We start from the raw sequence: 8,685 nt of genomic DNA, 5'->3' as shown, positions 1-8,685 counted from the left end.
ATTCTGGGAATTTGAAGGCCGTACAAAGTGACCAAGTTTGATGAAAAGTTATGGAGGAAGTAAAATAGCCTAGGCTTATCTCTGAAAGGGCAAATTAGTAACATTTCTTTTAAAAAAAGGAATGAGCCATGTCCCTTTTTATTTGTATCCATTTCATGTATTCATAATCATGTTTATACTTTTATCTGTAATCTTGTACATGCTTGACAAAAATAAATAAATAAAAATTTCTTTCTTTCTTTCTTTCTTTCTTTCTTTCTTTCTTTCTTTATTTATTTATTTATTTATTTATTTATTTATTTATTTATCGTATTTGTATACCGCCCTATCTCCCTAGGGACTCAGGGCGGTTCACAGGCAAATAAAAAGGTACATATAAATACAAGATAAAATATCAATTAAAAACTTATTCTACACAGCCAAATAATTAAAAAAGAACAATATAAATAATAAAACCCATTAAAACCAATATAAATTTAAAATCTAGTCCAGTCCTGCGCAGATGAATAGATATGTTTTAAGCTCGCAGCTTAAAAAATAAAGCATCCACAAAAGTAGCAATGCATTATTTCTATGAGTCAGGTTATTAATCTACTATTGACATGCTTGCTATTCAGTAGTTTTAAAAAAATACTCTCTGGGAAAAAAAAAATAGAGCAACACTTCCCAACCTTGGCAACTTTTAAGATGGATGGACGTCAACTCCCAGAATTGCCCAGCTAGCAGCAAAGATGGAGAGAAACTGCCACTGGGACAGAAAATTGATTTATTATATATGCTTCACCATCCATGATCCTGGCAATGTATTTAAAAAGTGATGTTGGTTGCTACGGAAGTTGGAATCCAACGTATCTGAAGGTTGCCTGATTTGGAAAAGGATGGCAGACACCATAGTTTTACATCAGCTGGTTGTCAGTGTTTTAAAACCTGACCCTTCCCTCCCATTCCAAGTATCCAGACAAGATAGATTTAGCCAGAGTTGTGGGGCAGTGCCCCCTAGAAGAATCCAAGTCATAGCTTGGAAGTTCTAAATTTTTACATTCTTGATGTACCCAAGAATGCCTTTAAAATGGTTATAGCAGAATAGAATAGAATAGAATAGAATAGAATAGAATAGAATAGAATAGAATAGAATAGAATAGAATAGAATAGAATAGAATAGAATTTTTTATTGGCCAAGTGTGATTGGACACACAAGGAATTTGTCTTTGGTGCATATGCTCTCAGTGTACATAAAAGAAAAGATACCTCCATCAAGGTACAACATTTACAACACAAATAATGGTCAATATATCAATATAAATCATAAAGATTACCAGCAACAAAGTTACAGTCATACAGTCATAAGTGGAAAGAGATTGGTGATGGGAACTATGAGAAGATTAATAGTAGTGCAGATTTAGTAAATAGTTTGATAGTGTTGAGGGAATTATTTGTTTAACAGTGTGATGGCCTTCGGAAAAAAAACTGTTCTTGTGTCTAGAGTTTCTGTTGTGCAGTGCTCTATAGCGTCGTTTTGGGGATAGGAGTTGAAACAGTTTATGTCCAGTATGTGAGGGATCTGTAAATATTTTCATGGCCCTCTTCTTGATTTGTGCAGTATACAGGTCTTCAATGGAACGCAGGTTGGTAGCAATTATTTTTTCTGCAGTACTAATTATCCTCTGAAGTCTGTGTTTTTCTTGTTGGGTTGCAGAACCGAATCAGACAGTTATAGAGGTGCAAATGACAGACTCAATAATTCCTCTGTAGAACTGAATCAGCAGCTCCTTGGGCAGTTTGAGCTTACTGAGTTGGCGCAGAAAGAACATTCTTTGTTGACCTTTTTTGATGATGTTTTTGATGTTAGCTGTCCATTTTAGATCTTGCAGTATGATAGACCCTAGAAATTTAAAGGTTTCTACTGTTGATACTGTGTTGTCTAGTATTGTGAGAGGTGGAAGTATGGAAGGGTTTCTTCTATAACAATCCTATAACAATCCATAACGTGGTTTATTTCACTTGGGTTGAGCATATTGGGTGAATTAGTTGCCTAGCTGTAAATCATTAGTGCTCAAGTCTGAGAGGATCACCCTATTTAATTGTTTGGTGTGGCTACAAGTAGTAATATTATTTCTTCTCCAAAACTGGTCCGGAAACACACATCTTTTTTTCAGGAGTCACATCTCTTTGGATTCAGACACTCTTGGAATTTCTTTGGCTACCATGTTTAAGAACTGGGTTTGTTCGAATCCCTATGTTAGCTGTTGAGCTGTTTCAGGGTTGGTTAACAGCACAGTAAAGTCTTATATACCCAGAAGTCCTTTTTAGACTGAAATTCTTCACCCCATGCAAAAAATGACGATCATGCTGTGGTTATACAGAGGATAATTAAAAGTAAAGGTAAAGGTTCCCCTCGTACTTACGTGCTAGTCGTTGCCGACTCTAGGGAGCGGTACTCATCTCTGTTTCAAAGCCGAAGAGCCAGCGCTTTCCGAAGACATCTCCGTGGTCATGTGGCCGGCATGACTCAACGCCAAAAGCGCACGGAACACTGTTACCTTCCCACCAAAGGTGGTCCCTATTTCTCTACTTGCATTTTTACATGCTTTCGAAACTGCTAGGTTGGCAGAAGCTGGGACTAGTAACGGGAGCTCACCCCGTTACACGGCAACACTAGGGATTTGAACCGCCGAACTACCGACCTTTCGATTGATAAGCTTAGCTGTCCTAGCCCCGAGCCACTGCGTCCCTTCAGAGGATAATTAGAACTGCAGAAAAAACAATGGCTACCAACCTGCCTTCCATTGAGGACCTGTATACCGCACGAGTGAAAAAGAGGGTTGTGAAAATATCTACAGACCCCTCATATCCTGAACATAAACTGTTTCAACTCCTACCCTCAAAACAACACTACAGAGCACTGCACACCAGAACAACTAGACACAAGAACAGTTTTTTCCCGAATGCCATCACTCTGCTAAACAATTCTCTCAACACTGTCAAACTATTTACTAAATCTGCACTATTAATCTTCTCATCGTTCCTATCACCCATCTCCTTCCACTTACGACTGTAATTTTGTTGCTTGTATCCTTACAATTTATATTGATATTGATTGTTTGTTTCCTGACTGCTTATTTGTACCCTATGACTATCATTAAATGTTGTACTTTAGAATTCTTGATGAACATACCTTTCCTTTTATGTACACTGAGAGCATATGCACCAAGACCAATTCCTTCTGTGTCCTATCACACTTGGCCAATAAAAAAATTCTATTCTATTCTATACTGGCCATTTCCAACTGGAAATAACCATAGCCACAAACCCTAGTGTTATGTATTTATGTTTGTACCTTTAAATATTTGAGCGGGAAATCAGCACGTTGCTGATTGGACGAAGCCTCCAAGAGAACTGTATAAAAGGAGAGGTTTTTCCCCCAGCCTGTTGCTGGGTTCACCCTATATTAAAGAGCTGTTGTCACTACCCTGGTCTCCAGCCTCGTTACTTCCCGAACTTAACATTGGCGACGAAGGTGGGATCTCGAGGCTAAGGAGAACCAGAACCGAGCTGAAGCACGATAGTTCCGAACCCAGCAAACTCAGGGCAGAAACACGGAAATGGCAAACACGCCACCCGCACCGTACAACCCGGGCAAGGAGAAATGGGGAACGTATATGACCCGTTTCGAAAGCTTTCTAGAAGCCAACGAACTACAGGGGATCCCTGATAACCGCAAACGGGCTTACTTCTTAAGCCATTGCGGGCCGGAGGTAATCGAGATTGCGGAAGCCCTGGCAGAGCCAACGCCGATACAATCGGTATCGTGGCCGACTCTGCAGACTTTGCTGAAGAACCATTTCGCGCCGACGCCGTCCAAATACGTGCAGCGGTTTGAATTCGGAGAACGTCAAATGATCTAAGTGCCAAAGCCCACTGCAACTACATAGCAAAAAAAGCTCTAAGAGTTGTAAACCTAATTTTGCGCAGCTTCTTTTCCAAAAACACCACACTACTAACCAGAGCATATAAAACATTTGCTAGACCAATTCTAGAATACAGCTCACCTGTTTGGAACCCTCACCACATCTCTGACATCAATACAATTGAACGTGTCCAGAAATATTTTACAAGAAGAGTTCTCCATTCCTCTGAAAACAACAAAATACCTTATCCCACCAGACTTGAAATCCTAGGCTTAGAAAACTTGGAACTCCGTCGCCTTCGACAAGACCTAAGTTTAGCTCACAGAATCATCTATTGTAATGTCCTTCCTGTCAAAGACTACTTCAGCTTTAATTGCAATAATACAAGGGCAACCAATAGATTTAAACTTAATGTAAACCGCTTTAATCTAGATTGCAGAAAATACGACTTCTGCAACAGAATCATCAGTGCTTGGAATACTTTACCTGACTCTGTGGTCTCTTCCCATAATCCTAACAGCTTTAACCAAAAACTTTCTACTATTGACCTCACCCCATTCCTAAGAGGACCATAAGGGGCGTGCATAAGCGCACAAACGTGCCTACCGTTCCTGTCCTATTGTTTTTCTTTTCTTCTTCCTATATATGTTTATATGTGTATATACTATATAATCTTTTTGTATGATGTTGTGACAAAATAAATAAATAAAAATAAATAAATAAATAAAATAAATAAACGTAGGCAGATGGAGGGCGAGTCCATCGGTGACTACATGGCCGCTTTAAGAAGAGCGTCCAAGGACTGCGGATACCGAGACCTAGACGAAGTGCTACTCGAGCAACTCATCCGAGGGGTCAAGGACATCCGCCTACGGCGACGGCTGCTAGCCAAGAGCAACCTGACACTAGCCACCGCGCTGGACGAAGCCAGAGCACACGAAATGTCTACTAAAGCAGCAGAGACCCTGCAAAAGCCTCTTCAATCCAAGGCGAGCGCAAAGCCAACGCCAGTACACCAGGAGGAGATTCAGTCCGAATCCGAAGGTGAGGGCGAGGATGAGGAAGGGGTCTGCCGGAGCGAGAAACGCGGCATTGAGGACCGTGACGAAAAGCGGAAGCTGCGGAGGGCAGCACCAGCGCCAACGCTGCAGGTTTAAAGACGCAACATGCCGGCGGTGTGGGAAGAAAGGACACTTAGCTCAGGTCTGCAGAGCGGCCCAACCTTCCCGCCGAAAATTCAAATCGGCCAATCAAAACGCGGAACCGGAAAGGCGGCCCGCGATTGGTTCAAACAAGAAAGGCGCGAAGTCTAACCAAACGACTGTCATTATAGGCCGCACCTCAACCAAAGTGGAAAAGAAGATTTTCACAAAGCCCAAGATAGAGGGAGTATGGTGCAGGCTTGAAGTAGACACGGGATCAGCGATCACCATCATGTCCTGGGACACTTTGGCGAAGTCGCTGCCGTCCGTCGCAAAGCGCCACCTGCAAGCACAACGACTACGAGTCCACGACTACCAGGGGAATCGCATCCCTGTTCGAGGGACCACCTCCGTCCGAGTCGAGTACGGCCCTCACAAAAAGACCCTGCCCATCACGATCGTCGAAGGAACTCTGCCCAGCCTGTTAGGGCTAGACTGGTTTCGTGCCCTGGGCATGGGAGTGACTGGCATCTACCAAAGTGACTGTAACCTGAAAGACATTCTCTTTAACGAGTTCGAAGATGTCTTCAAGGACTGCCTGGGCAAGTACAAGGGGACCCCTATTTCCTTCAACTTAGACCCCCAGGTAGCCCCCATTAGGCTTAAGGCGAGGAGAGTCCCTTTTGCCCTAAAACCAAAAATTGATAAGGAGCTGGATAAGCTCATTAATCAGGGGATCTTGGTGCCAGTCGACCACGCAAAGTGGGAGACGCCAATCGTCACCCCCATCAAACCGGACGGGTCAATTAGAATTTGCGCTGACTACAAGGCGACGCTTAACAAAGCCTTACAGAAAAGCGCTTACCCGGTTCCCGTGGTGCAACACTTATTGCACTCTTTGGGGCAAGGGCAAGTCTTTGCAAAGTTAGACTTGGCCCAAGCCTACCAACAACTGCCAGTAGACGCCCGCACAGCCGAAGCCCAAACGATTGTGACGCACAGGGGGCCTTCAAGTGCACCGATTGCAATTTGGGGTCAGTGTGGCACCAGGGCTGTTCCAAAACCTGATGGAACGACTACTGCAGGGCTCCCAGGGTAGTTCCTACTCGATGATGTCCTAATTTCAGGGAAAACATGGAGGAATTGGGGAGCGGTTAAGAAAGGTCTTGAGCATTTTCCGGACAGCCGGATTAAAAGTCAAGACAAACAAATGTCAGATAGGGGTTGAAGCCGTCGATTTCTTGGGCTACCAAATAGACAAGAAAGGAATTCACCCCACTGAGAGCAAGATTAAGGCAATTAGGAAGGCTCCAGCGCCCAGAAACAAAGCAGAGCTGCAGGCATTCCTGGGATTGGTTAATTTTACGGTCTTTTAAAGAACAAAGCAACTGCTATGGAACCGCTGCATAGGCTCTTAGGGAAAAATACTGTTTGGTCTTGGGGAAAGTCAGAGAATAGGGCTTTTGAAGCAGTAAAGAACCTGCTCTCAAGTGATAGTCTGCTCATCCAATATCACGACTCATTACCCCTAGTACTGGTTTGCGATGCCTCCTTATGGGGTGGGGGCTGTGCTCAGCCATAGACTTCCAAACGGCACAGAAGCCCCCATAGCGTTCTACTCTAGAACGATGTCCTCCCCAGAGAGAAACTACAGCCAATTAGACAAAGAAGCACTAGCCATTGTATCAGGGGTCAAAAAATTCCACGAGTATGTCTTTGGACGGAATTTTGAAATCGTGACTGACCACAGACCGCTACTAGGGATACTGGCTGGCGATCACCAACGCCTGTGGCACTTTCGCCACGCTTGACCCGTTGGACTATATTTCAGCCGCTTACTCGTACAAGCTGCAGCATCGACCAGGAAAAGAAGTGGGGCATGCGGACGCGTTAAGCCGATGCCCACTACCGGGCGCATCAAGACCCCACTCCGGGACGCCCATCCTACTTATTGACTGTTGACTCTGGCCCAGTCACATCAAAGGAAGTGGCTCGGCATCATACCGACATTGTGTTAAGGACTGTACCGGTTGGGTACAGAGAGGGTGGCTGCGCCGCTTAACGGTTCAAAGAATTTGTCAAAAACGAGATGAGCTCTCGGCTCAAGGGGTGCCTGTTATGGGGTGATCGTGTAATAATTCCTGAAAGTTAAGGAAAAGGTGTTGGACCTCCTCCACGAGGGTCACCCAGGGATCGTAAGGATGAAGGGTTAGCTAGAAGCTACGTATGGTGGCCACTCATGGACGCAGAGATTGCTGAGAGGGTAGGGAAATGCCAAGCTTGCCAAGAGTCCAGACCTCTACCCCAACGGCCCCAGTCAGAGAATGGGAAAAGCCCCAAGGGCCCTGGTCAAGAATCCACATTGATTTTGCTGGCCCTTTCACGGCCAAACATTCCTAGTGGTTGTGGATGCATTTTCCAAATGGTTAGAAATCATAATCATGAAATCCACTACGGCCAAGCAGTAATCGCAACTCTGCGCCACCTATTCGCAACTCACGGGTTGCCGGACACTCTGGTGTCCGACAATGGGCCCCAATTCACGGCAGCCCAGTTTGAAGAATACCTGGCAGAGGAAGGCATCCGACATGCCCTCTCTGCACCTTTCCACCCTGCGCCGAATGGCCTTGCAGAGCGCTCCGTCCGGAGCGCTTAAGGAGGCATTGTCCAGGCTCAAGCCAGGTGACTGGCAAACAAAATAGACTTTTTCCTAGCCGTCCAGCACAGAACCCCAAGCACGGCCACCGGAAAAGCCCAGCCGAATTACTAATGGGACGAAACTCCGTGCCCACTTGACAGACTAAATCCCCATTACACGCCAGAGGGTTATAAGGGGAAACTAGAAAAACAAGGAATTGAGCATAGGTGACCAGGTGTGGGCCCGAAACTATGGGGACGGCCCTAGTTGGTTCAGGACAAATAATAAAGATAACCGCCCAAAATCGTATGTGGTAGAGCTACCGACAACCGAGTGTGGCGCCACATAGATCAGTTAAGGAAACGCATAACTGACCAAATCGAACCAAACGAAACAAATCATGACCAATGCCAATTTGAATTCACAGCTGACAATGACCCGGGGGAGGCGCAAGACTTAGCTGAGGTCCCAGAGTTCCAGCGACGCCATCAGGTCCCCGAGGAGAACAACAGGGCAAGCTTTAAAAGTAATCCAAGGCCGGATGGCCAAGAAAAAGAGTCGGCCAATAATCCAGAGCCCGTTGGCCCAGAGACAGAGCTGGGAGGAGAAAAAAGCCCCTCCGATCAGCTCAAAACTCCACCCAGAACTGAACCGCGCAGGTCAGAACGAACTAGGAGACGCCCAGGTTATTTGCGTGACTACGTCGAAAAATAACATGTAAATAGATATGTAAATAGGAACTAGTGTTTTCTGGGAGGGGAGGAGTGTTATGTATTTATGTTTGTACCTTTAAATATTTGAGCGGGAAATCAGCACGTTGCTGATTGGACGAAGCCTCCAAGAGAACTGTATAAAAGGAGAGGTTTTTCCCCCAGCCTGTTGCTGGGTTCACCCTATATTAAAGAGCTGTTGTCACTACCCTGGTCTCCAGCCTCGTTACTTCCCGAACTTAACACCTAGGATTATCCAGTCATCAGGATGCAAAACAGTGGCCAAA

The sequence above is a fragment of the Ahaetulla prasina genome, chromosome 10, assembly GCF_028640845.1.
Source record: "Ahaetulla prasina isolate Xishuangbanna chromosome 10, ASM2864084v1, whole genome shotgun sequence".
Taxonomy (NCBI): domain Eukaryota; kingdom Metazoa; phylum Chordata; class Lepidosauria; order Squamata; family Colubridae; genus Ahaetulla; species Ahaetulla prasina.
Note: the sequence above shows the minus strand (reverse complement) of the source record.